General features: G+C 38.8%; 1 long non-coding RNA gene across 2 annotated transcripts; it reads right to left on the bottom strand.

Annotated features, from left to right (window-relative positions):
- Positions 1-4,026: 4,026 nt before the first annotated feature.
- Positions 4,027-25,576, bottom strand: LOC148184689 (uncharacterized). Of its 2 annotated transcripts, XR_015772282.1 has the most exons (4): positions 25,476-25,576; positions 25,280-25,375; positions 4,915-5,002; positions 4,027-4,835 (listed from the first exon to the last, which is right to left on the bottom strand). It is a non-coding gene; the product is annotated as an uncharacterized LOC148184689 (long non-coding RNA). The 2 variants fall into 2 exon arrangements; XR_015772281.1 differs by having other exon boundaries at positions 25,280-25,506.
- Between the last annotated feature and the right edge of the window lie 716 nt (positions 25,577-26,292).

The following is a 26,292-nucleotide window of genomic DNA, read 5'->3' as shown; positions in this document are numbered from 1 at the left end:
TGGCAGAAGGCCAGGTATAAGTAAATTAATCAGGTTATTAACTTGGCCTGCACTACAAATTACAACTCTGCACGTGGAGAGCAGAAGACCTGAAACTTGCCCTTCTGATCTGCACAACAGCTAGAGAACTGGCACAGGAACTCAGAGGCACAGGCACATTTTCTAAGAGCTTTGAAAGTCAGCCAGCACAGCAGCACAGAGCACATGCCTGAATCCAGTCAAGTCAAATTATTTTATCAGAAACCCATCAGTAAAGGCTTTTAGACATTCCTCCCCTCCATAGGATACAAGAAATGTGTCCTATCACTGATCTTTCCAATCCATAAAAAAAAAAAAAAAAAGATAACTGACCATTAATAATATCATATCAATAATGAAAGTATCACTTGGTGTGTCAGATGCTTTTGATTAAAGTTAAGGGGGGACATCTGGGGCAATTATGCACTGTTAAAACATAATGAACATATTTGAAAAGCAGAGCTGAAAATAAGCTGCTTGAAATAAAGCTGCCAAAAGATTCGAAGGCTTCACATTAATTAATATAGCATTCATCACATTATTTGGCACATTTGGCATTCCAGCAGCAAGGCCACTACATGGACTCACCCAGCCTGTTGCCCTGTTCTTGGAAGTAACTTCTGATTAAAAGCCAGAAGAGGTTAGAGTCTGATGCTGAGAACGACTCCTCTTCCATCAGGAGAGAATGCAACAAGTGGTCTGAAAATTAGAGCAAAATGGCCATGATGAAACACCACCCATTTATCAGGTGGAGAAAATATAAAATGGAAATCTGGGAAGTGCAGAGCATTTAATCTCATTTGTTACTGGCCAGCACTCAAGGGGACTCAGGTGTAGGGTCTTCTGCATCCCCTCTCCTTCTTCCCTGCTGCAGGGTGAGCGCCTGAGGAAGTCACTGCACAGTAGGTGCTCAGGGCACTACTCATCACTTCCTTTGCCAGGGGACATCAAGTTACAGTTTGGTCCACACTGTGGAAGTATTTATTTGCAAAGAGAGCCAAAAGCTAAAACTGGGGTCTAGCAGCAGTTCATGGAGTCCAAAGCCATTGAAGAGGAAAGATAAAAGCTGGGACACGTAATGGAACTTAATTACAGAATATTTCTGCTTATTTTTGCTTTTCTTTCTCTGTGGAAGTTCAGAAATAATTCACACTCTATGCTAGTTGAAATCACATAACCTTGAAACTCTGATTTACTGTGGGGCCAAAACACAAGTTCAGTAGTTTTAAATGACAACTTTTAATTAGTTTGAAACTGAAGTAGGTGAGACTCCAGCTTTAAATAGGCTGTCCTTTACAAGCAAATATATGTGATTTACCATGTATTGTTTTTATGATATAGTGGAAGAGTTGCACATAGCATTTTTGTTATATTACATGAACGGTTTCTGCCTTATAATTTCATGCTGTAAAATGAAATATGTGTAAATATAAATAAATATATGTATATATATATACACACTTTTAAGCACATAGACTCCAGTACTGACAGCAAAGAAGCAATAACCTGTTTCCAAACCTGTTTAAAACATCTGTCGGCGTTGGCTGGTTTAAAAAAAAAAAACAGGAAGAATACTGAAAAAAAGAGAAGCAAATTGATAAAAAATTGAAATCTACATTGGGGGAAGCAAATATGCCAACTGAAAAACATAGTTTCTGAATTCTTTAAGTGAGTTGTGAAATAAAACCACAGTCAATTAACAAGCCATTCTTCAATTGCAAAACAGAGAACTCAGAAGGGTCACAGCTCGCCTTGGCCCTCACTCTTCGGCTCAGTCCGTGCTTGTGCAAACACACGTGTGTTCTACCAGCTGCCTTCACTAAATTAGTGCAAATAGAAAAAAACACTGAAAAGGCCAAGGGAATCGTGAGAAATCATTAGTTTACCTTCTGTATTTCCATCCAAAGCACAATACAGGAAATATGTAATATTGAAAATATTCTCCCTCAGAATGTTGCCTACAATGGGAGAAATACACTCTGCCTTTTCTGATTCAACATCAATTACCATGTGTTTCAGGTTTGGCTGATTACCTCCTAGCCAGACTCTTGTTAAGATACTGTGAAGAACACCCCAGCCCTGGTTCCTCCTATGGCCCTTTGCACCAGAAGTGTGTGGTGGCTGTTTGCTCCTTTAGCAGGCCTTACAAACTCCCTACAAAACTGCTCCTCCAACACCTTGAAAGGGGCAAAACTACAGTCAGTTTTTCACGTGGGATGGGAACAACTTCAGTAATTAATGTTTTTCTTCCAACACTACTTACCCTGGGCAGTCCTTCAGGGGACAACTCAGGATTACAACAACTTTCTCCAGATTACAATATCCCATTATGTGACTGCTACTCCATCCCAGCATGTTCCTAAGGAATTAGCTTCCCGAGCCCACTGCAAAGGCAGGGGGGAGTGGGACTTCTTTTGGAAGCCTTCCCAGAGTTATCAGGCCAGATGTAGGACCCTGTGCTGTTCACAACCTGGTAAATGAGATGAGAGATCAAACTAAAGCAGATTTACCCTTGACCAGCTTCCAGACTTTTCAACAACTCCAAGCTACGCAGCAGCTGGGCAGAAGTTTTCAGAAGGCTATTTAGGATGCAAAATCTAATGATGATAAACAATTCTGAGAACTTCAGCTCTCTCTCCCTTAGCTCACTTTCTTACATCAGAGAGGTACATGCAAATAAACAAATACACAAACTGATATCTAGTTGGAACATCTCTTTTAAAATGATGAACTCACAAGAAAAGTACTTGGCATAAATAGTACCAACAAAGGAAAAGAGAGAATAAAAACCAAAAACTCTTATGTATATTGTTCTCATCCTTCTCCTGTACAAACATAAATATCAAGAAAGTTGAATCAAAATTATTTCCAGACCTATTGAAGACTAGTACCTAAGATTTCCTTGGAAGGTGCTGTTTAGAGAGAAACAGCATTAATTTTGAGGAAGATTTAGGTTCCTCAAAGGAAGACTTCTCTTATCTAGCTCACCATTAATTTTACTTCCCTAATGAGATCATAGTACATGGACACCTTGGGAAATAGTTTTGCATTGCAGAACGGAAAATAAATGCAACTTCTGTGAGATGCCCTTATTGTGAGTAAAAATAAATATCCTTTTAAAGACCAGAGGAATTCTCTGTTCCTTGGATACTTAACTCCAGAAGGTTTTTATTAATCAGTAATCTTACTCTATTCTACTCAGCTGCATAATGATTCCTATGATTAGAAGTACAAATGGAGTATTCATACTGCTTGAGACAGCACAAGCAGCAGGCTCATAAGCCCACAGGACTGGTCATGACTTCTACATCCCTATAATAATATAAGAGAATGCTGAAGTGACCCTGCACACTGAGATTACTGCTTTGTCATAATTTCTTATTCGGCAACTTTTGTGAAATACATTAAATTAGTTCTAGTAACTCATTCCCCTGTGATTCCTGAGTTTTTCAAACCATCATTTTCAACAGGTTTTTCTTATCAGGAAATATGGATTTAGTCTTAGGAGATTGATTTAGTCCCTGAACTGCAAATGTCAAGGCCAAGAATCACTGCACTATCAGCAGACCTAGAAGACAGTCTACATATGGAGAACCTACTATGTTGGCATAAAAGGGACAATGGAAATAGGCACAGTTCCTAACCTGCAGCTTCCCACGGAGGTTTGCAGGCTAGCCAAAGGAAGGTCTGGACTAAGTCTCTTCTACAGCTGCTTCTGGGTGGGGATTCAGGAATCCAAATTAGGCTCCAGCTGTGAATTACCTTCAGAGGACCCCCATGTCTCCACCAGCCCTAGCTGGAGGTCTGGGAGACTATCCCAAATTTTATATCTAGGCATGACTCATACATTTCAGTCAGTCTCTACACATGCTGTCCTTGGGTCTGTGGCAAACTTACAGACAGTATTCCTTTCCCTAATTTGGGGAAGGAAACTTTTGTCTCAGTCTTTTGGACCTTTTTATTTCAACACTGTTCATCATCACTCCTGTGACCCAGGAAAAAGTGGAATTCCAAAGAAAGTGAACTTTATTAACTAAACCAGAGATTTTTCCTCCCAGAACTGGAGTGCATGCAATAGAAATTGCAAGTTATCTGTTACATGTCAGGAGATCTTGCCAAAATATTTTCAAAAATAATCATTTCACGATGCCTGATTAAGTAACACAATTTGAACATCCCTCTCCAAACACATGCTGTGCCTTTTTAGATACACTTTTTCAGCTGAATTAACTGCTTCTCTGTCACAAGCTCCACAGTTTTTCTAAGAAACTTCTCTACATAAAATTATCTCATCTGTCTTCATTGAGCACATATACTTATTAGGCATATATTAATTTAACCAACATGTCTACTTGACAAAGTGCAGTGCTGCATAGAGAATCCCAAAGCAGTTCCAAAGAAATCTTAGAGATACCTGGAGCTGCAGCAGCTTGTTCTTTCCACAAGACTAAGGTATCCAACCTTGCCAAAGTCCTCACCTCTCTGCACTAGGGCTGCTGCTCTGACTCTGGCTCCCAAAGTAGGTCATTCATTAAACCATGCTGCATACATATCTTCTGCCACTTGATTTCAAAACAAAGTTTTCTGTGTATGGAGATAGGTGGGAGCAACCATAATTCTGAATAAACCCAAAGCTACTAGTCCAATATCATTTAGAGAATGTGGTGAGTAGGAGACAGCAAATCCCATGGAAACATCCTCCTGCCAAAACATGGAATCCAGTGTTTCTGTGCCCTGAGGTGGTAAAGGCTTCTTTCTCCTTCATGTTAGAGGCTTGGATGAGGCAGCCAGGTGACAACATGGTAACTGAAGCTCTGCTGCAAGAAGGAAATGTGGCAATGAGGCATAAATTAACACTAAAGTGAATAACATTAAATTATATTGAGAACCACTAACCTTAGCAGGCTGATTTTCAATCTAAGTTATGAAGCTTCATCTTCCATGGGAACGATTGGGAGACTAATACTCATCCCAAGGTAAGTATCTAAAGTGGAATGAATCATTATTCCCTTATTTTTTCCTGGTAAGGACTGCCACCACATCTTTCAGATCCTTATCACATGGGTTTTCCTCTAAGACCAAGACAGAAAAATGTCTGCCTACACATTCCCTTCTACACCAGGAAGAAATTCTTATTCAAAAGCCTTTCACTGAAGCCTCCTTCAGTCTTCTCTCAAGATTTGAACTGAAGAAAGATCACCCTTTTTTATTTCCATTTGCTGATATCTATTCATCTGTGGTAAAATTTTACAACAATATCATTAATCAAAACTAAATTTAAATAAAAATCCTATTTAATTATCTTTTATTGTTGGTACTATTGCTCTCATAATGCTGAATGATGTTAATGATCTGCTTGTGTGCCACCAAATGATAAATTAAAAAGCATCTCATGAGTGGGACTTCCTGTTTTGCATTGAGCCCTGGAAAGATTTTGCTGGATTAAGAATGGTATGGTCTATTTTATTGCAAAATACTTCAAATTTTCTTTTTTCTTTGCTAGAAAGGCTACTGACAAACAATTATTTTATGCAGAACACAAAAGAGCTGTAGCCATATACATATCTATATAACCCAGTTATTAATATAGTCATGAGGCAGGTAGAACACTTTGCACATCAATCCTTTTTGCAAGCAGTTTATACATTTTGAACAGCAGTGTTGCATTTTTTGCAAAGCCTGATTCTAAGAACTGCCATCCTTTTTTATCAGTGCAGCCATTTTTCCAATTTTGTTCTTTTTCCACTTTGCTTTTATTCACTCCTACGTGCTTTTTTGTATTTCTGTTTGATCCTATTAGCACTGAGATCAATCACAACATTCCTGCTGGGAGCAGAATGGGATGCTATCTTTGTGATGTCTAAATCCAATATTTGACACAATTTTCTTTACACACCAACTGCAAACTGATATCCGTTCTTCTAACTCTCCACTTTCAGTCTTTCATTGTTTGCTCTTTTTGCCATTCAAAACAAATGAGAATTTAAATATGCAAAGTTTTTTTAATAATGTTACCTTTTCTTAATATCCTAAAATTTTTGTACAGTTACTTTTCCAATCCAAATTCATACATACACAATCACACTGCTTTATTTACAGAAACTCTTCTGGACAGAAGGTCAATTTCTTGGTGATGTTCACAAAACCTGAACAAGTCACCTACATGTTCCCTGGATGTCTGTGGGTTTTCAGACTGAATAAAGTACAATCACTTAGAAAAATGTATCAATATGGATAGGAAAAAAATATCCAAATTCAACCCCTCAGATCAGGAAAAACAACTCCAAGATTTGCAGATTGTAAATAGGTCTTTCTTGAAAATTTCTTATTGACAAACAGCTCCTTTGTCACAATACTGTGAAATGTCTTGAGAAATGGACTTATAGTCCTTACACAGGGCAGAAGAGAAAATTATATTTTTCCCTTTAATACCAGCTCACTATTAAAATTGAAGTAATTAACAACTATGCACAGTCTCATATAATTTTTGCTGTCAAAGAGGGCATGGTGCACATACAGTTGCTCATCTCACTGAACATACCAGGAAAATTATTTTAATAATAAATACTTGCCACTGCATTGGTTTTAATCCAGTTAAGATTGATAGTCAGTGAAAGAGCAGCAAGGTAAATGCCATTTTAATAAAAACAATTGTTATAACTGATTTCTGCTATTTCACTACCGCAATCCCCTTCAGCAATACAGAAAATGAAAGCTGTTTCTCCGGTGATGTCACACACAGATTTCAAGACCATCACTTCTCTAAAACAAAACAGAAATATTTCCATTTGCTGTTTTCTGAAAAAGCAGTAACTTTTGTTGTAAAACAGATTTCACAAGAAATTTTAAGCTCATATATAAGCACAAAATTCACTGAAATTTTAAGTTCTTATGTTAGCACAGAAAGTAAGATATTTCTGAGCACAGCATTTAATTTGTGTGCATAGAAACAGCCCCATCTTCCAGGTATTCCACCTCACTTTTCCAAGAATTAAACTCAGGATTTCTACAGATTCCATTAAGTTTACTTAGAACAAAGCCATTGCATACAAACAGTTAGAAAATAAGCCATGAAGCCTATCTGGGGATATGAATTTGATATAATTTGGATCACTGAAGGGCTTTTCAGAAGATTGGAAAATCGCTAATTGTACACCATTATCCCAAAGGGTAAGCAGAAATGCAGAAATAAAATGATGCTCAGCAAAATGACAGGGCCATTTAGGAAGGTATGAAACAATCAAAAACCAGATGCAGAAGTAATGTCCATCAAGATGGCTTTATGAGAAACAGCTTGTTTTCAAACCGAGGTTCATATCTCTAATACACAATTTGTAGGTTAAAGTACATAGACATAATATGTAAAAATTTTGTGTTTGTCTTTGATTAAATATTATCTTCAGAGGGAAAAAAACTCAGAGGGTCCCACAAAACTCATTCAGAAAGTCCAAAAAGAGAAAATAAAGAGAGAACTGGAAAATATGCTGACATCACTTGGTCCATCCCTGCCCAAATGCTTCACTGTCCCAATGTCTGCAAGGAGTTTGTCACACCTGTTGTCAAAATCATGACAGGGATGCGATCAGATCTTCCCCGTCATTTCTATACAACTTTTCTGAATGCTTCTGCACAAGAACATATCACACTACATTTAGCTTCAGGTATCTTTTCAGTCTATACATTTTTTTTTTCTTGAATCTGGATCTACAGCACTACTAAATGAGACCACAGGATTACCCAGGACACAGTGTGCTTCCCTAGGAGACAGATAAATGAGGCGGTTAAAAATTAAGATCGCCATCTACAAGGAGTGTGTGGTCCTGTGTAGCACTATCCTTTCAACTTCAGCCTATCAATTACAAACAGTCAGACTATGAGGCAGACAAAAGACTTTTTTTTTAATATATGATTCTGTTAGATTTTGGACTTGAAAAAAAAATAAATACTGCATAATTTTTACTTACATTCTAATTTGCCATTGGGGTAATCTGAGTCATGACTTATGGGTTTTTCACTGCAACCACTAAAACTAATAACTGTTTGTGGGTTGTTTTTTTTTTTCCAAAGTGAATAATCTCCTGCAATGAGTTGTGTCCTTGAGCACAGCTTTTGACTGAAAAAACAAACCAGTGCCTAATTTGAAAACTACTGTTCTTTATAAACAAGCTGGCAATTTTGAAATGCAGTGCAGCTTTCCAGAAATAACTGGGAACTACACAGACATTTTATCAGACAAGATAAAGAAAACAAAAATTATCTCACACTTGTTAGCAGGCACAGAGGAGAGCAGGCACCACTCAGCAGCTGAGGGAATGAAGCAGCTTCCTGCATCTCAGGGCTGTCCAGCATATGGAACTGCTCTGAGTGTCACTGTTGCTCACCAGCAGTGCTGGACCTGAGCATGCTCTAATATACCCTGACCATCAGAAATTTGGGAACAAAGATGTGTACAGAGAGAGTCAACATCCAGGAAACAAGAGTGTATATAAAGTTCTCATCTCTGTGCCTGGGGTCATAGAAAGGGTTGGACTAAAAACAAATGGGAAGGTTTCAGGAGCTCTATGGCACTGAATTTCGTACAAAGTCACCCCCTGGGACAATGAGGAAGAGGGTAGTCACTGAGATATCACACTCTGGCTGTGCTTGGTTTAATTCAGTTTGACTGCCACATCAAAAATGCAGCTCATGTGAGATGCTAATGGCAGCCTTCTGCAACGTAATGTTTCCAACAACAATTTATTAGCTTGGATAGGATCTAGGAGGGGATAAGGCTTTATACTCATGAAAATAATTGAAATAAAGGTTAAATACTGTCAAAATGCAACCATGCTGTTTTTATAACAAATCTGTGGGGGCTTCCACCTATGTAAAATTTTAATACATTTTTAGAGCTCTCAGCAATGCTTGTGACTAAAATGTTGGAAAATGGCTCCTGGGAGGGTTAGGTGGACTGGTTTATGTATTATTCCAGTGCTGTGGGCATTTAGCAGCCTCCTGAAGTAATCAATTATGATGGGGAACTACTTCAGTGTTTCTGTGCTGTAAGACTTAGGCAGAAAATCTTAAACATGTAAATTATTAACCAGGTCTCATCAGATCTCCTTGGAGTTCCAGGCTTCTCACAAGTTTTCTGATGGAGCTCCACTCTCCCAGTGTGCAAATACACACACACACATGCTGTTAGTGTAATGTGGTTGCCACAGAATTTATTTTAAAAAGTAACATGCAACACAACCCATTAGAAAATACTAGGACATGGTGTGTGAAAAAAATCAAGCCTGGTTCAATTCCACTCATGTTAGTGAGTTCTTGATGCAACACATTTGCTGAAACCATCCACAATCAATTACTGAGACAGAAATAGGAGTGCAGAAATAACTGCCTTTAAATAATAGACTGTTGATGCATTTAAAACAGTTCCTTATTTTTTTTTTTTTTCTATAAGACAAAGCTTCCTATGGCTTTTCCTGGGTCCTGGGAGTTTCTCCAAAAACAAGCATTGAACTCTTTTCACACTATGGCAGAGTCCTAGATAAAAAGGTGTAGGAAGGTTGTTATGAAATATGCCTAACATCTCTCCCCTTCAAGAAAAAGCTGGTGTAAACAAAACCTGCTAGTGAGGGCAATGAGATGCACTCAGACAATGCTAGGTTGCTCAGGCACTAATTCATGTTTGTTGTGGTTCTAGCCTCAGGTAAAAATCCTTAAGATTTAGAAATGTTACTGAGATATTTTGGAAATGTTGTGTTAGCCTTTCCTACCAGTCTATTTCCCCAATCTCCCTTGCTATAGCTAAAGTAGAAGAGGTTGTGAAAGAGCAGATTTATCCTGGCTATGGATGGTGCTGCCTGCTTCCTGCTTCTGCCTCTATGCAGGTGTGGCATCTGCCCCTGCCCCACATTTCAGCCCCTTAGCAGAGCTTTGCCTTGGGACTACTGAATGCTGCACAAACCAGACTAACATAGCTCATTTTCCTTCCCATCACACAGTTCCTGCCATGCATCAGTTGAAACCAGCATGCAAAACAAAGACCAACTATTATGCAAATAGAAAAAAAAAACCTTATGGTTTCAATTTAAATCTGTAAACAATTACAGATTTAAAGAAGAAATCAAGTTCACTGTACAGGATGGATAACCTTAGAAATAATGATGCTTGTGTTCACTTCCTTGAGTTACATATTGCTGTAATAAAATGGTAAAGCAAAAGATGAAATAGATACTGACAAATTAACAGGTTTTTAATACGAAATTGACTGAATAGTAATATGACTACTGCTTGTTTTCAAGTGCTACTTCTTTTTATAAGTGAGATTTTAGATTTTTCAGAGTATATGATATTTCCAATCCTAAACAGTTCCCTTTCATCATTTAACAGGCAGAGTCTGGGAGCACAAGAGCAGGAAACCAGCACTACAGAATTCCCTCTCAGAAGGCATTTAAATTCTATGTAGTAAGCCAGGTCTATGACAAAAGTATGTGTAATATAATGTAATTGTATAATTTCTCAAAGTTTTACATAATGACTTTCTGTTTCTAAATAATACTTCATTATTGGAAGCAGGAGAATTTAATTGTTCTCTGGGTACTGCTGTTAGCTCCTAAGGGCGTGATCAATCCTGCCAAGACATATAATTCATGCACTGTTTGCTTCTGATACAGCTACATTTACGAAAGCAATGCAGTGATTAGATTCCTCCAGAATAAATGTGTCTATAAATCCCTGCGTTGTAAATATTATTAACAGCTACATCCAGTAAAGAACTTGAGCCACTGACATGAAGCTGAGGCAAAAATAACAGACCTCCAAATAATCCATAATTATTTTTTAAAATTTAAAAAATAAAATCCCATCTCTGCTATGGTTTAACCCTGGACACATTCACAATCACAAGGCACCCTCTTATCTACTGTAGGCTACTCAGTGCCTGAGGTGCTGCTCCAGCTTCTGCTCAGTGGGAGCTTCTCAAACCGTTTTCCCACACTATGGAGACCTGAGTCATGGCATTGAGCATGCTTCTGCCACATTTTTTGAAAGACTGAATCTAATAGATATTTAACACAGCAGGAGCAGAATTAGATGCCTTCACAAAAGCAACCAAGGACACTCATAAAAAAAAGGTGGCTATTTTATCAGCCAGTAAGTGTTCATGAAGGGAGATCACTCCCCACAGCACCTCATGCCAAAGGAGAATAGTGCCTTCAGTTACCTCAGGCCTTACATGTTAATTACAGTTACCTTACATGATTGTAAGTAATGATCCAGGTACTCATAGAAATTACACCACCTGAACAAAGGGTAAAATTCAAGTCTACAAATGAAGACATCTGGAACAGATCTAGCTGGAGGAATACTAGTGTTTTAGGGCATAGTTCATCTCATTTAAGCAATGAAGCAAAAACTCATGATGTGCATCACTTTTTGGGATGGTTTTTTGCCCACACTGACTACAAAGGGAACCCTAAAAAGCTAAATCAGATATAAATGTATGCACTGCAGACTGCTAAATTTAGCTGAATCAGTTTTGCACCAAGCATTTATTAATAATTTAACTAACCAGAAACATGGATGAAAGTGAGTCAGTACATTGTTTTAATATTATTTATGCTACCATTGGACTGTGCAGGGAGCAGAAAGATGAAACACGGACTGAATAAATATAAATCTTTCTTAACTGTGGAGAAACTCATATTTATGTATGTCCTTGTATCCAGAAATACCATATTGATTTTCCATCATTTCCACATATTCCATTAATATGCAGAAATTAAATTCTGAAGGCAGTAATTTTTAAAAGAGAGAGAGTGAGACAGGGTAGGGCTTCAATAAACCTATAGGATTCCTGTAACAGTCCAAGGAGATTTTCACACTTAGCTTTGTAACTAGTCTTGTTATTGGGTTCCATGGACAGTGTCAGGGAATCTTCTCACGACATCAATATAATCAGTTTGTTTCAGCACATTTCCAGATCAGTCTTGAAGAAGACTGGTGCTATTTACTTTACAGTCTAGAAAGGCTGATTCTTAGATCTTTCTTCCCATTTGCAACTAACATGTACAGTGCAGCTGTACCGAGTTTTTTGTTCCACAGTGGCCTATTTCCAACCTATATAATTTAGGAAAAGACCACCTACATGAAGGCATGTTTCCAGGGTTCGTGTAGCATCTAGTAACACAGAACCTCAATCCCGTCTTTGCAGAAATTAAACCTAAATTTCCTGCCGGACCACATAGGGATTCTTATATTTAAAAAGTAAATCAGAACTACAAATTTACTTCAAAAAAAAACCCATGTAATTGAACCATACATCACCTCTTGTTGAAACTAGTCTCTAATTTGGAATATGTCCTCACCCACCCCATTAATCTCACCGGTGTACTTTTTGCTTTCTTTGACCCATAGTCTACATTTAAGAAGAACATCACTTACTGTCTTCCGAGTGTTCAATTCACTGGTATTTCAGATAGGCATGTATTGTAATATTCCTGCAAATGACCCATTTAAAGGAGAGGCAAAGATGTTAAGTATCACAATGTCATAGAGAAAAAAAGACAAGAAAAACAACAAAAATCAAGAGAAACTGTTGGTAAATCCCCAATTGGGGTTTGCAGTCCTCGTTAGAAAAAGTAAAGAAATAATCCTTAATTGAAAGAAAACAGGACTGAGAGATCAGCACTCGTAGCTCATCTGATTCACCTTTGCTTTCCCCCTGAGCAAAACCAGTTGCAGCATAAATAACATTGACTGTGTTGCCTGTGGTCTTTTTTAATTACTCATGTTTTAACTTTTCTCTTTTTGTTACTTACTTCCCATATTAATCATAGCCTGCTACCGTTCTGTTGTTTCAGGTTTTGGGGTTTTTTTTTGCTTTCATCTGCTATCTGCTCTTAAATTTAATTTTGTTAGTGTTTTTGTTTACCTGCTTCTGCTAAGCACCACCTCATTCTCATGCAAGCCCTCAGCTCAAGTGGTCTCTCCAGCATGAGCAGAATTCAGCTTCACAGCAGAGGCACACTAGAGTGCCTTTTACTGTGGTGGACAAATGGGATGTGTCAGCAACAAGGATGAGCCTGTGGACTTCAGGTAAGAGCTTGACTACTCCCAAAAAGCAGAAGTGGATGACTGTCCAAGCAGGAGATGGGAATAAGGTAACAGAGGTAGTTGTACCTGGGAAGGCACAGAGAGAGCAGGCACCTTGGCTGTCCTCCATCAGACAAGATGGCTCTCTGCTGGCTCTCCCTTTGTCTTTCCAGCCACCTGAGTGTGCACTTCCAGCTAAATTGCAGAGGGCTTCATATATTTGATTCCCAGTTTGACAGATTTGGCCCAGTCTAAGCTCTGAGCAGTTTGCAGTAGTTACACAGACAATGCCCAACCAGGAGCATAAATAAAAATACATGCATGGTTCTCAGTTCTCAAATGGAGATGATAACAATTTACCTCACCCTGTGGACAATCAACATTAGAAACTTTGGAGGAGTACATGTGACCCCACCCAAGCCGTATTCAGTGTACCCTCAGCCGCTTGAAAACACAGCCACAGAAAAACTAATTATGCAGTGCTAGGCCAGATTAATGTGTTACAACCCCAGGTAGCACTCCGAAGATTTAGCCTCTTGAGCTCTCAGGCAGTAATTTCCCTGAAGGAAACAGAACAATTGTGCCAGCTCCTGCAAGCCTTTCATCACTATCAACACACAGCAGCTCCAGTACCATGCCAGAATCAGTCAGGGTCTTTAATACAAGAAGGAACCACAAGGGAGCATAAAACCTTACTGACCTTCCCTTTCCCTCTGTATTGTGGGATGGCAGCCTGAAGGAAGCTGAGTAATGTGGTTTTACCAGAGATAGCCTGGCCTTGAAGAACACAGGGTAGGAGTCCTCCCAAGGTCTCTGCCACCCCTGTTCCCTGTGATTGCTGATTGGTCAAATTAGAGCATTCCTAAATGGATGAGCCACTTCAGATTCTAACCTCTGACCAATTTAAAATGCATAAGAAAATTGTCTTAGCCTTTCCTCTCACTGAAGGATGTCTCCCGTTTTAAAAAGATCTATTCACTTAGCACTGAGACGACATTCCTAAGCCAAATTCAGACACTATATGGATTGTACTGTTTCCTTTAAAAAGTTTGCACTTTTCACTGAAAATTGGTATTATTTCTCATTTTCACAGCAATTTTTTTCTGAATCTCAAGGCCCTTGGCAAAGGTAAATAACTGCAAAATAAACCTTTTGAAGAGCACAGTTCTAGCATCTATGTGTTCTATGAGAAATTGCTTATGAATGTATAATTTAGGGCTTCAAGGAAAATTTTAAAGCTAGGTATAAATTAAGGACCTAATACTGTACTCACTGGAGTCTGTTAGAACATGACTGGACTCTAAATGACCACTGGAGGTTACTGTTTCCCCACAGAAATTCAATGAGTCAAGCATTATGCTAATTCTTTTCAATTATTAAATAGAGGCATCTTTAATATCAGTAGCTGCAAATTGCTCCCACACATGGCAGGCATTGTTAAGTATGTTCCAGGGTGGCAGAAATCAGGGGCAGGGGAAGGGTATTTGAATGTATGAGCATAGAGATGTGGTCAAAGAAAGATTTCTCAATGCTTATTATTATTATTATTAATTATTGTTTGTATTACTTCAGGACCTGGGAAACCAACATTTACTAGATTTCTGTTGTGTGAAGACCTCTACAGGCTGGACATTGGTTGTCCTGGCCACACACAGCCTTAGCAAGAGACAACAGGCCCACACAGGCAGGTAGGAACCCAGCAGACAGAATCAATCGGTGAGACAGACAACAGCATCCACATGCCAGTGGCACATCATCATCAAGTCTTGGCAGGAATTACAGACACAGAAGGATATTTTAAGGCAAGATCCAAGTGGGTTGAACGATAAAGCTGTTTTGCACATATTTACAGAAGTTACTTTGCAGTGCATTGGGCAGCATAAGCTTTTTTGGTGTACTCCTGAAAAGAGACGAGCAAGTAATATTGATTTTCAGGGACCAGAGGCAGCAACCAACATCTTATGAATGAGAGCTGCCAAGCTGGTTCATATGACTGATTAACTGTTTGCACTTTTTAGCCACTGTGGATACCTTGTTTTATGCCTTAACACATCATTTCACCTTAAAGGTTGTACGAAGGTGGGTTTTTTAGGATAGATGTAGCATTATTGTCCTTTGTCCATATTACTTCTATCTGGAGCTTGTAGTACAAATTTTTTTCTGTGCAGCAGTGAAAAACTTTCTACTGTAAATTTGGGATAATAATTCCCTTTTTTGTGTCTTACTCATTCAAAGGCAAGTTCTGGGAGACAGGGGCTGCCTTTTAATTTCCATTTGTGCAATTCTGGTACAATAGATCTGGACAAGGGCCCCTAGAAACTCCTTCAGTACAAGTAGAAAAAACAGTAACAAGGTAATCTTAACCTCTCAAAATATCTTCAAAGAGTCAACACAAACTTTAATGTTTTAAGTCATGTCAGGAAGAGCCTAATGGCAGTTTACCCACAAGAACCTGATGTTCCTCACTATTGGCAGCCAGAGGCATCTAATGGCATGTTAGAGGCAGCACAACAAGAAAAGATCAATGTGACACAAAAAGAAAAAAAAAAACACCAGCCCAGTGGTGTGTGAAGAAAGCATTGTGAGGCTCAGGGGAAGCAGCTGCTTTGTCATCTCTAAGGCTCTATAAAATACCACAATCTGAATAGAATAGAAGAATTTTTAAAATAGTACTCCATTTTCCCTACTTTAAAATTTTGTCACCATCATCTTTCCTTCTGCAAAGTTCTGCTCTCTCTCAAAGCCTTTTAACTTTAATATTAAAGTGACATATCACTTTTTTCCTCTTTCCTTTTATTTGGGGGGGGTGTGGGGGAGGATTTGAATATTTTCCTTTGTTGGATTTATTTTTTCCAGTCCAAAGCTGGTTTTGAAATTCTAAGCAGGGTTGGAAGCTTTGGTAGAAATTCAACAACCTTCTGTTTATTAAAAAAAAAAAAATAAATCTATGATTTAAATCTCTGCCACACTGTGAAAGGGCATTAACATACTTTTTCAACTGTTTCATTGAAAGTTTTTCAGCAGGTAAAGCAGGACTAGGCACAAGAGAAACATCACCTTCAAAGGTGTTGGGTCTGGCTGTCTCTCAGATACATTCCCCCCAGCACAGACCGCCAACCTCAGTTGGGTAGAAGGACACAAAGTCTTTCTCCTTCCAGCTGTCACTTCGAGTTTGGGTGAGTCTGGAAGGCAACACCAACCATTACCTCTTAAACAGGTACTGGATAAACACTGTGGTTGGTATGAGCCACGTCTTAACCATTCTACCAGGGGTGGAAATGGTAATAGGTGGGTTCACATCTGAAGTAAATCACTGCTAGAGCGGCAAGAGTCCTCACCCAGAAACCAGGAAAAATTATCCTGATGCAATGAGCAGAGGAAAGGACTCGGGGAGCAAGCTGTCCCCACTGGCAAACAGCAAACAAATGGCTGTGGACTCTGTGTCTAACTCTGAAACTGAGAGCCTGTAGAAATTACAGGCCACATAGCTCTCAGTCCTGCCTGAGAAGCTAGCCTGAGAAATTCATGGGAGTATTCAAAACAATTCTCAGAGACAGAAAACAGCCTTACCAGGTGCTGTTTGTCTGTCCCTTGTTTTCTTCGCAGGAGAAAGTCAGGGGGTGGTGTGCACCACTGACCAATGATGGTGATGTAGTAATTTGCTAACCAATAAGAGTTTCCTTTCTGTATTTTCCACGTATCAGTCTATAAAACAAAGCTAAAGTAATAAACTGAGAGATATTCTCCTGATTGACTCCCTTGAGAGTCTGCGTCGTTCATTCCCAGCCGTTCCTAATAGAGCGACAAATGGCCTACCAAGGAATACTTTTATTAGAGGCAGAGAAACAAAATGTCTTTAACAGGCAGAGAAACAGGGCAACAACAAGTCATTCTCAAAGAACAACTGGAATTTATAGGGTTTTTTTTCCCAGAAAGAGAGCAGCCATGGCAGCTGGATGCCTTTCCCTTTCTCTGCCCGCATTCACTGACCATGCAAGGTTTTACAGCCTTCCAAGGCTCGTCTCAGCTGAGCAGGTCGGCGGTGGGTGGCCCTGGGCCCTGCTCCATCACCCACCACCTCCCATCACTCCTCCTCCACAGCCATGCCCTTGTGTTGCCCACACAGCACAGGGACAGCTCCAGCCTTCCCGCAGTCAGTTCTGCCTGCTGCTTTCTGAGCAGCCCATAAAAGAAAGCAGATGTCACCCACCTCTGAGAGCAAAGGCAGATTGCAAGTTGCTCAGGAAGCACGAGGACATGCTGATAGCTTTCCCATTTCTCAAGAAAAGTCACTTCTGGGTGTGGGTAAGGAGGAAATAGGTAGGGGTGAGGGAAGGAAGGGTGTGTGGGAGCATGTTGGTCCCCTGACAGAAGTGCAAACAAGTCCAGCTGCTTAAGCACTGTCACAATGCTGAAACTTGAAAGGAAACAAGAAAATTGAATTAGTGCAAAGCTGTTTCTTTTTCTGCAGGTCTGGGTGCTCTCAGGGAGTAAAAATGTAGTCCACACAAAGCCTAAAAAACATTGTGCTCTATCAAGGGCAGAATAAAAAAAAATAATTTAAGGCTTCCTTGTTTGCAATGGGAAAATAATTTTTCTCTTGTACTGCAAGTACATATTGAAAAAAGTGATGCTACTGAAAAAGCTCATGCAAAATTTTGGGGGAATGATTCCCAAGATCCTTAAATATTTACTTTATAGGACTCAGTTAACATCTTTGATGCAGAGGTACGCAAGGTTGATGGAGAGAAGACCAGCAAGTTCTGAACCAGCCCTTGTAGAAGTAGAATTCTCTAGAGCAAACAGCAAAATTATCCATAAAAATGACATTTCATTTATTGTAAGTTTTGTAAGAATGCCTACTCTGTTCACAGAAATCTGCTATTGGTTAGAAAAGCCACTTTTCAAATGAGTGACAGAAATTACCTGCCCTTCTCGGTGTCTAGCATTTACTTTTCTACCTTCATTTAGCTGCATTGATAGCAACACTAATTTAACTAAATTACTGCAGTCTGCTCAGGCAGAGACAGTTACATCAATAAAGAAGTGTTAATATATACATATATATATGTATGTGGTATCAGCTAATATATCAATATGGTGATTATACAGATTTAATGTATTTTTATTTCTCCTCCAATCACTGAGGAAAGTCTTCAGAATAGCTTTAGTAAGCACATACAGTAGTTGGTAAACTTTCATATCAGTTTGATATGATTGATAAAATTGAGATTAAAAATTTCCTCTGGGCTACTGACAGCCAGAAAAGTTTTTAAGGTATAAGATGTTATTTTACTGGTGGATTTATTTCAGCTCTAAAGCTAGACAGATTTCAGACAGTGCACACTGACAAAATGACACATTCAGTGGTTCCACTTTGACTGTGACCATTACAATATTGCTTGATCCTGTCACTCTTATTCCAGAGATAATTCCTTTTTCTTTTTCCAAAGAGAACAAAAGAAAAGTGTGAGCCTGCCTTTTTATTCCACCTTCGGGCAGCACTAGGACAGGGCAAGTTGGCTCATGATGATGTGAAATAACCATTAAGTAGATGGATACATGGCAGCAGAACTGGCAATTATCAGTTGACAATGGAACTGTCAAGGGGTATGCAAGAAGGAAACATGTCTGGCTATGCAGAGTCCTTAGTAATCCATAACTTTTTATTGTCTCATCTCCAAATAGTTTAACTAGTCCTCAGTATCATATAAAACTAAGTTCACAATAGAGAAGCCATGAGTCAAAGCATTATTCAAAAATTTGGTTTTGAAATTTTTATAATATCTTGATAAATTATGCAGTTAATTTGGTTGTTTTTTCTTAAAAGTGACAGCACTGGCTGTTTGAAGCTCTGAGCATGCAGTAGCCATTCTCACAAAGAGAACAGGAGGAGCAGAGAGCACAACTCCTCCATTTCAGAGAATGCTGTTCACAGATGCAATCAAAGACTCCTTTGTGGAGCAGGAAAGATATTTTTCAATTAATGATTCCCATGTTAACTTGCTAAAAATTGTTGTTAGGTTTTATTTGAGGAATAAAGTTAAAATACCTGTGTTCAAAGTATTTTGTTTTCAAATTTAAGCTAAACCATCATACACTTATCTGAGCTTGTGCTCTACGGATTTTTAATCCAAATAATTTTTGAGATATTAATTTTGCACTGTGACCAAAAGAAACATTTTTAAGACTTGAATATACTCCCACTTAAGGCTCATGGCTTTTTTTTCCTCTGACAGCTGAGTTTTGAGTAGTTTGGTCTAATGGACATAGAAGTCACAGGGGGAGACACAGCTTGCAGTGTGATATTTTGACATGGCGCCCTCTTTCTGCAAAATAAATAAAATTCAAAAATTCAGGGAAAAAACTCCAGCTATTTTTTTCTTACCAGCTTCAACCAGTGTTATTCATCCTTCCTTCCACTAACATATTCCCTGTTTCCTACCTCTTTTTTGATCTCTTGAAGTTTGCTAAAAAAGGTTGTCTACAAAAATACTTCATGAGAGAAGTCAAACATGTGAGTAAAAGATCAACTCAGCTCATTAATAATTTGTGCAGGAGAAGCCACCCTTCCCTTGCTGAATCATTGCCATGTGCTACAAAGTTACTGTAAATATCTTGAGACAGAAGAAAATAATTACTGTAGCATTTTAAAGCCTCAACACTTTATGAAAATTTTAGATATTAGATGTTACTAGTCCTACCAAGTCTGACACCATGGAAGCTGAAAGTTTGTCCAGTGAGAACCAAAGAAATACATCCCCATAACTCTGATACAGTAAAGCTTTACTGCCACCTTTTTCCAAAGCACAAGTTAGGGACCCTGTTAAAGTAAGCATGTAAATTCATAGCTATCTTCACTTACGCTTTAACACATCCTTCCATTTGGAAGGCACTGGCAGACAGTAGATTTTAATCTGAGTTTTCCAGAAAGGTGATATCTACTCGATCTCTTTCGCTAGAGCTCTCAATGGAAATAGACATTATGTCAACAAAATCACTTATTTTTATCTTCGAATGATGTTTTGAAAAAGATGTGATGTTAAAGGTTTATTTCTTAGCTGAGAGAAAACATAAGAAGGAATGGGACTATTATTCCATAGCCAATTTGAGTCTATATAATTTTACCTTCCTCTCTGGGTTATGAATTTCATTTCTGCTGCCAATAAATTTCAGGTTTATTGTGGTTGGTGTTGGGTACCTCAGCCCTGTTATGGCTGGTTATCTTATTCTCACAATCCATTTGATACAACCTAATCCATTAGTAGTCATTTTCCCTCTTAGGAGCACAGCCATTATTTCCTCTCTGATACATGAACAGACATAAAAATAGCAGAGAAAAATCAGGTAACAGACTCCACATTGTAGATGCCATAGTCAGAAGTTTTCTATGCAATAAGCAGCATCAACAAAACCTAAATTAATCATAACTGACAGTTCAATAAATATATAAAGAAATTAATATAATAATTAAATAAAATACTCAAATGCACCAATGACATGCTGGGAGTAAAGAAGAACAGTTCGAAGTTTCTCTCAAGAAAGACAAATCCCTCACTCTGTAAGCAGCAGAGATGATGAAACATGTCTCTGCTCTCTCTCTGGACTATCTGGTGTCTAAGTAACATGATTTCTCATCAGTTTCCCCCATGATGGGGGATGAACCCTCTGCCTCCTCTACCAGCTATTTTCATATAGAGGTTTATTATTTTCGTTGGGGGTTTATTATTTTTCTTTTCTTTACATTTCTGGCAAACTTTGATGAAATCAACTCATGTATCAAAATGTCTGGGGCCAGTGTTGGCAGGACTATGAACAACTGATCACCAGCACATTTTCATATTTGCTCAGAAAAAAAAAGCTCGCATCCCATGGGAGTGGCAAGTTTAAGAAAAGGCCCCCACTTTAACTGCATGATTGCCATGGTGACAAAAAAGGGTGCTCATAAATCCTTCCTTCAGCAGACATAGGTTAAGGTATAAAAGGCTAGATGTGGGTCCAAGTGGATCTCCTGTCTTTGTCCACAGAAAGGAAGGAACGTGTTACTTGTAATCCATGTCCTCAGTGATAGGTAGGCACCTGCCTTATACCATCCTCCGCACATTATGTAGATATTTACCTGTAAAATTCTGATCCCTAAAGCTGTACAGATGAGATCCTGCATATGAGATAAAAAAACAAACCCTATTTAAAAGAAACAAACCAATTTTAAAAGAAAGTCCTACTTGTACCATCCATCTCTAACTAAAATTTATTAACTTGACATAAAAGTCAAATTTTTATCAGGGATTTGAAGACTGAACTAAACCAATTTTTCTTCTTGAGACACAATCCTATAAGAACAGTGCCACTGGGCACACATGTACTCTGAAAGGGTTTTTACAGACCTAAGAAATCAGGCTTAGCAGAATGGTGCTTTCCTTCCTGAAGTACTTAAAAGCTTTGCCATGGATCCAGACTTGCTGATTTGCTGCAGGACTCGCACCAGTTCAGCCCTCTGCTTGTCAGGGCTGGCAGCACCAAACTCCTCAGGTCACTCCCATGACTGCAGCCTGCCTCATGTTATCCTGAAAAACACTCCAAGAACATGCTGAGCAGGGGAATTATACTGCGTGGCCATGACTCATCTATGCACAACAGTTCTCCAGAAAACATGAGACAACTATTGGAAGAGTGAGCCCTTGTGGGGTTGTGTACATGGCAAATCTCTCAAGCTTTACTTTCATCCCACTCTCAGTGCTGTGGGTCTCTGAACTTCATCAGAAAAAAAATGCTTATTAATGATTCAGCTCTGGGAACTCCAACAGATGTAACGGAGAAAATGTACCCTTTGAAAAAGATCTGAAAGAAATCTTCTCTTTCAAATCTCTCCTCAAGACCTACCTCTGCTGTGACATCTATCAGCCAGGTAATGATCCTCACATGTTAACAGCAGTCAGGGACAACCCACACCTCTTATTAAAGGTGTTTTGCAATGACTCAAACACCATGCTGAGCCTACAGATAATTTATATCATCTTGTGGTTTCATTCCCACCTTCTTTGCTCCCTTATTGTCTCCTTCCTCATTAAATTTATTTGTTATAGTCTTTACAAGGCCCTGTCCTAAATGTATGTGTGTTTATATATGTATGTATATAAGTGTGTATGTATATACATACTTGCCTTGCACTTCCACATATAACCTCTCCATTCTCAGAAAAATTACCTGGACCTTCCTACAACAGAGCTTCCACGCACAGTGATTCACACTTTACATTTTTAAGCCATAGAAATCAAAAGTAAACAAGGAAAAATAATCTTAAGACATTTTTTAGTATCTGATGAGGGGAATATTTTGGTTTTAAGTGATTTGAATTAGTTCCCTTAAATATATGGAATTACATTATTTGAAAAATGAAATAGCAGGATCAAATAAGATATTACATCTGTCAGAGAAACTCTTTAAGGAAAATGTTCAAACAAAAAATTCTTAAAAATTCTTAATGTTTTTCCCTCCCCTTGGAAGTCACACAAAATAAAATTTAGAATGATATGTCATCATTCTAAGTGAATTTTAGTAGAATCACTGCTTGTTTTACTACCTCTATATATATTGTAGAATGGCTTACAATATGAAAGATGTTTTATAATAAAGTGGTAGGTAAAGCATTACAAGTTAAGATAATGGTTTTAGTCTATTAGTGCTAGGGATGGGGATAGTTTGTTGCTATGGATGAAAATTTCTTCTTTGAATTTAGATGGAATTTTGCCACCATGACTTTGTCCAGGCCACTGTTCTGGGACACAGACCAGGGTCTCAGGCCTCAGTTTCATTATCTGGCTTGATGTGATGACTCCAATCAGTAACGCTGGTGCATGGAAAAATTAAACATAAACAATAATGAAATACCAGTTCATTATCACATTTGGGACAGAAATCTTTCACACAAGTGGCCCCATGTGTATATAGGACTCCAGTAAGGTCACCAGTATCTTTGAGAGCAGTTCTATTGATGACACAGCAAGCTTCCAATTCACTCACAAAGAGCACTGCACTACTCTACAGGCTACTCCCTACACAGAACCTACGGCAGTCAAGACCACAAGCTGCTTCTTTTGGATGTCCAGCTTCCCACGCTTCCTTAGAAGGCTGTCAGTGGCTTTTCTCCAGTGCATGAACACCTCTCCTTTAGGACAGAGCAGCATGGCCTCAGCCCCATGAAGGCTTTAGGCTTGATAGACTCCTGATGGCAGTTTTGAACACAGTACTGCTTTCCCTCCCCACCTGAAAGCTCTTTAAAAGTGTTACATCCAGCTGAATGCTTCGTCACTGGCAGTTTTTTAACTAAAGCAGCCAAGTGAAGCTGAGATGTGTACAGTCTAGGGGTTACAGTAGAGATTTAGAAAGCCTCTGGAACAGCCTTCTCCTGCCCCCATACATTTCAGAAAAGCCTCCCTGCTCACCCCTTCCAAAGCCACCCCGGTATCCATGGACTTAACCCACAAGCCAGCAACCAGGAGGCAGGTAAAACTGATGCAATTATTTCATCCTATTCAGAAGTTCCCTGAAGAGGCCTGAATTCCATCATGTCTCGAAAAAAACAAAACAAAACAAACCCAGGTGAGTTTAACACTCTCCATACAGCAGGAAGCTGTCTCTAGAGAAGACACCTCTGGTCACTACTGCCCTGAGATTCCTAAACAGCATTTCCCTTATCAGATACAAGGAGTACTCTTGAAGTTCACCATTATCACAGTCCAGATGAGAGAGTATCAAGGTCAGAGAAAGACAATTTGTAAAGCTAAGTTATGCTAAAGAGAACACCATACTGTATGTTAGATTATGCTAAAACCTTTGCTGCTGGAAGGCCTCTCAACATCTTATTGTGTCTCAGAAGTGATCTGAAGGTGAGAATTACTTGTCACATTTTGTAAACCAGGCAAATGAATCAGGTGTACACAATAAAATGGCTTTTTTATCAGAAGCCCTCAGCTGTCACTAAGACTGAGCAGCTGCTCAGAGGACATTAGTAGCTGCTGTGGCTGAGACATTGTCACTCTCAGCTCCTGTTTCAAGCCATTTGTGGTATTCTGGAAACCATAATCAAAACTGTGCAGCAGAAATCATTGCAGTATACTCAAAGAAAAATTAAAAAAGGAAAGCTGCACCAAGTTGGTGATCTAAAATATATAAAAACTATAGAGATCAGGTTATTCTACTTGTTTACTTGCTTCTTGGATCATAGGGTGTATTTGCAGTCAAATCTCCTGGCTAAGTTGAGGATTTTCTTTAAAATGTGTCTCATCTTTCTGACTAAAATCTGAGCTGGTACCTTGGACACTTAAGCCATAAGCCAACCCAAAAGCCCCTTTCTGTCTCTAGTGACACACAAAATTTAAACCAGTAAGCTATTTACTATGTTTTCACACACACACACTAAATATTTTGCATAATAGAAGAGTTCAAATACTCTGTTATAATACAGGAGAAAAACTCCTGACCAGAATTTAAACAAGTTCATTAAACCACACTTGATATACCTCCAAAACAAATCAAACCAAGGGATTTTCCAAAATACATCCTTAAAAATCACTACAAACAACAGAAGTTACTTCAAAATAACATTATCTGTACATAAATCTCTCCATCCAGACTGAATTAGGTCCCCATTAAATATAACAGCATAGACTCACCATCTTCATCCTTTCTTTGCTGTCTCCTAGAGTCTGGGGTTTGTTTTTTTTAATAATCCACAGAAAGAGACAGAAGTTAGTGTCCTTCTAACTAGCAGGCTTTCCATAAATCCTTATGCACATAATTCACCTTTAGCACACCTTAAGTCTTTCTTTCATTGCCAAAAAAACCCCCAAACCAATAAACTGCCACTGTTCTATGAACAAATTTACCTGAGTGTGCCAGCTTCCTTTTTTTATACTACCAGAAGGAGGAAGGCCATCAGACCACTTCAGAGGTGGTGAATGGCAAGCCAGGGCTGAGTTCCCCAAAGCCCCCCAAGTAAATCCCAGTCACTAATCTAGCTATCTTTTGTGCAGCTTATTTCACAAGGTATTTATTTGAGGGGTGAAAAATCACCTGGTAGCTTGCAAAAACTGAATATAGAAATCTAAAGGAAACTGAAGCATCCACCTAGACTCCCTAAAAGAAAAAAAAAAAAAAAAAAAACGTAATAAACACCTACTATTTGGTGCAATGCAGTGTGTTCCAAGGGCAAGAACTTTCGTTCTTCAGAATTATTTTTATAATGTCACCTCTGCCAGGGATGATTTAAGAGCTTCTAGATAAGGAAATTAATTTCATCAGTGGCAGAAACATCACCTCAAGTCTCCCTTTAGCTTCTTGATGAATAAAACACTCTCCCCAGCCCTTTCTAGCACCTCACTGCTACATCCAGAAGCAGGACTTCAAAGCAAAAGGAAATTATCAGTGTAAAAGCCAACTTTAATAAATTAAGAGAGCAAACACAAGTGCAATGAGTACAGGTGAGCTGACTGAGCTTTAAGGAGCTTTAAAACTACCTTAAACCAGGTGTATCCAATCTACTCCTTCGCATAGCTACCACTACATAGCAAAGCTGTGCCTTCTGCAAGTGAGAACAAATAGTACCTCACATTTGCAGAAAGTGAAGGCTGATGTAGCATTCCAGGTGTCTTACATGTAGGAATTGCTACTAGCCATTGCCAATCCTAATTGCTATTATTACTTGCATGAAGGAATCCTCTCTCTTTAATTTATACCACTTCCAACAACAGATACAGCATTTTTATCATGTAAAAATATAAATAAAACTTCAGTACAAATTTCCCTCTCTGTATAGGGAAGATTTCTGATAAGTCTCACCTACCAAGGCCTTCTTTTTCTTTATCTAACCAGTTCTCCATAGTGCATGCCAATGACCAGGCAAAGGAATACAGGAGCTGGGAAATGATTTGCAATTCTCTCCTTCTGCCAACAAAAGTAACTGCTAGAAGAGGATGTCAATCTTTCCCCCTTGTAATCTTTCTTCACAGCTAGAGTAAGGAAAAAGCATACTACACATTCCCAGTCATGAGTCATCCAAAACAGCACTGTGCTGGGTGGTCACAGTCTGGGCTTGCATAAGTCCCTTGGACAGGAACAAGGATGAACCTGAATTGTCCTACATAAGTTCCTTCATTTCATCCCTGGATATTCTACATGTAATTTATTTTGAAT

This window comes from Pseudopodoces humilis, chromosome 3, assembly GCF_049639895.1.
Source record: "Pseudopodoces humilis isolate 2021_Gansu_Grassland_sample_001 chromosome 3, ASM4963989v1, whole genome shotgun sequence".
Taxonomy (NCBI): Eukaryota; Metazoa; Chordata; class Aves; order Passeriformes; family Paridae; genus Pseudopodoces; species Pseudopodoces humilis.
This window is presented reverse-complemented; position numbering and strand designations above follow the sequence as displayed.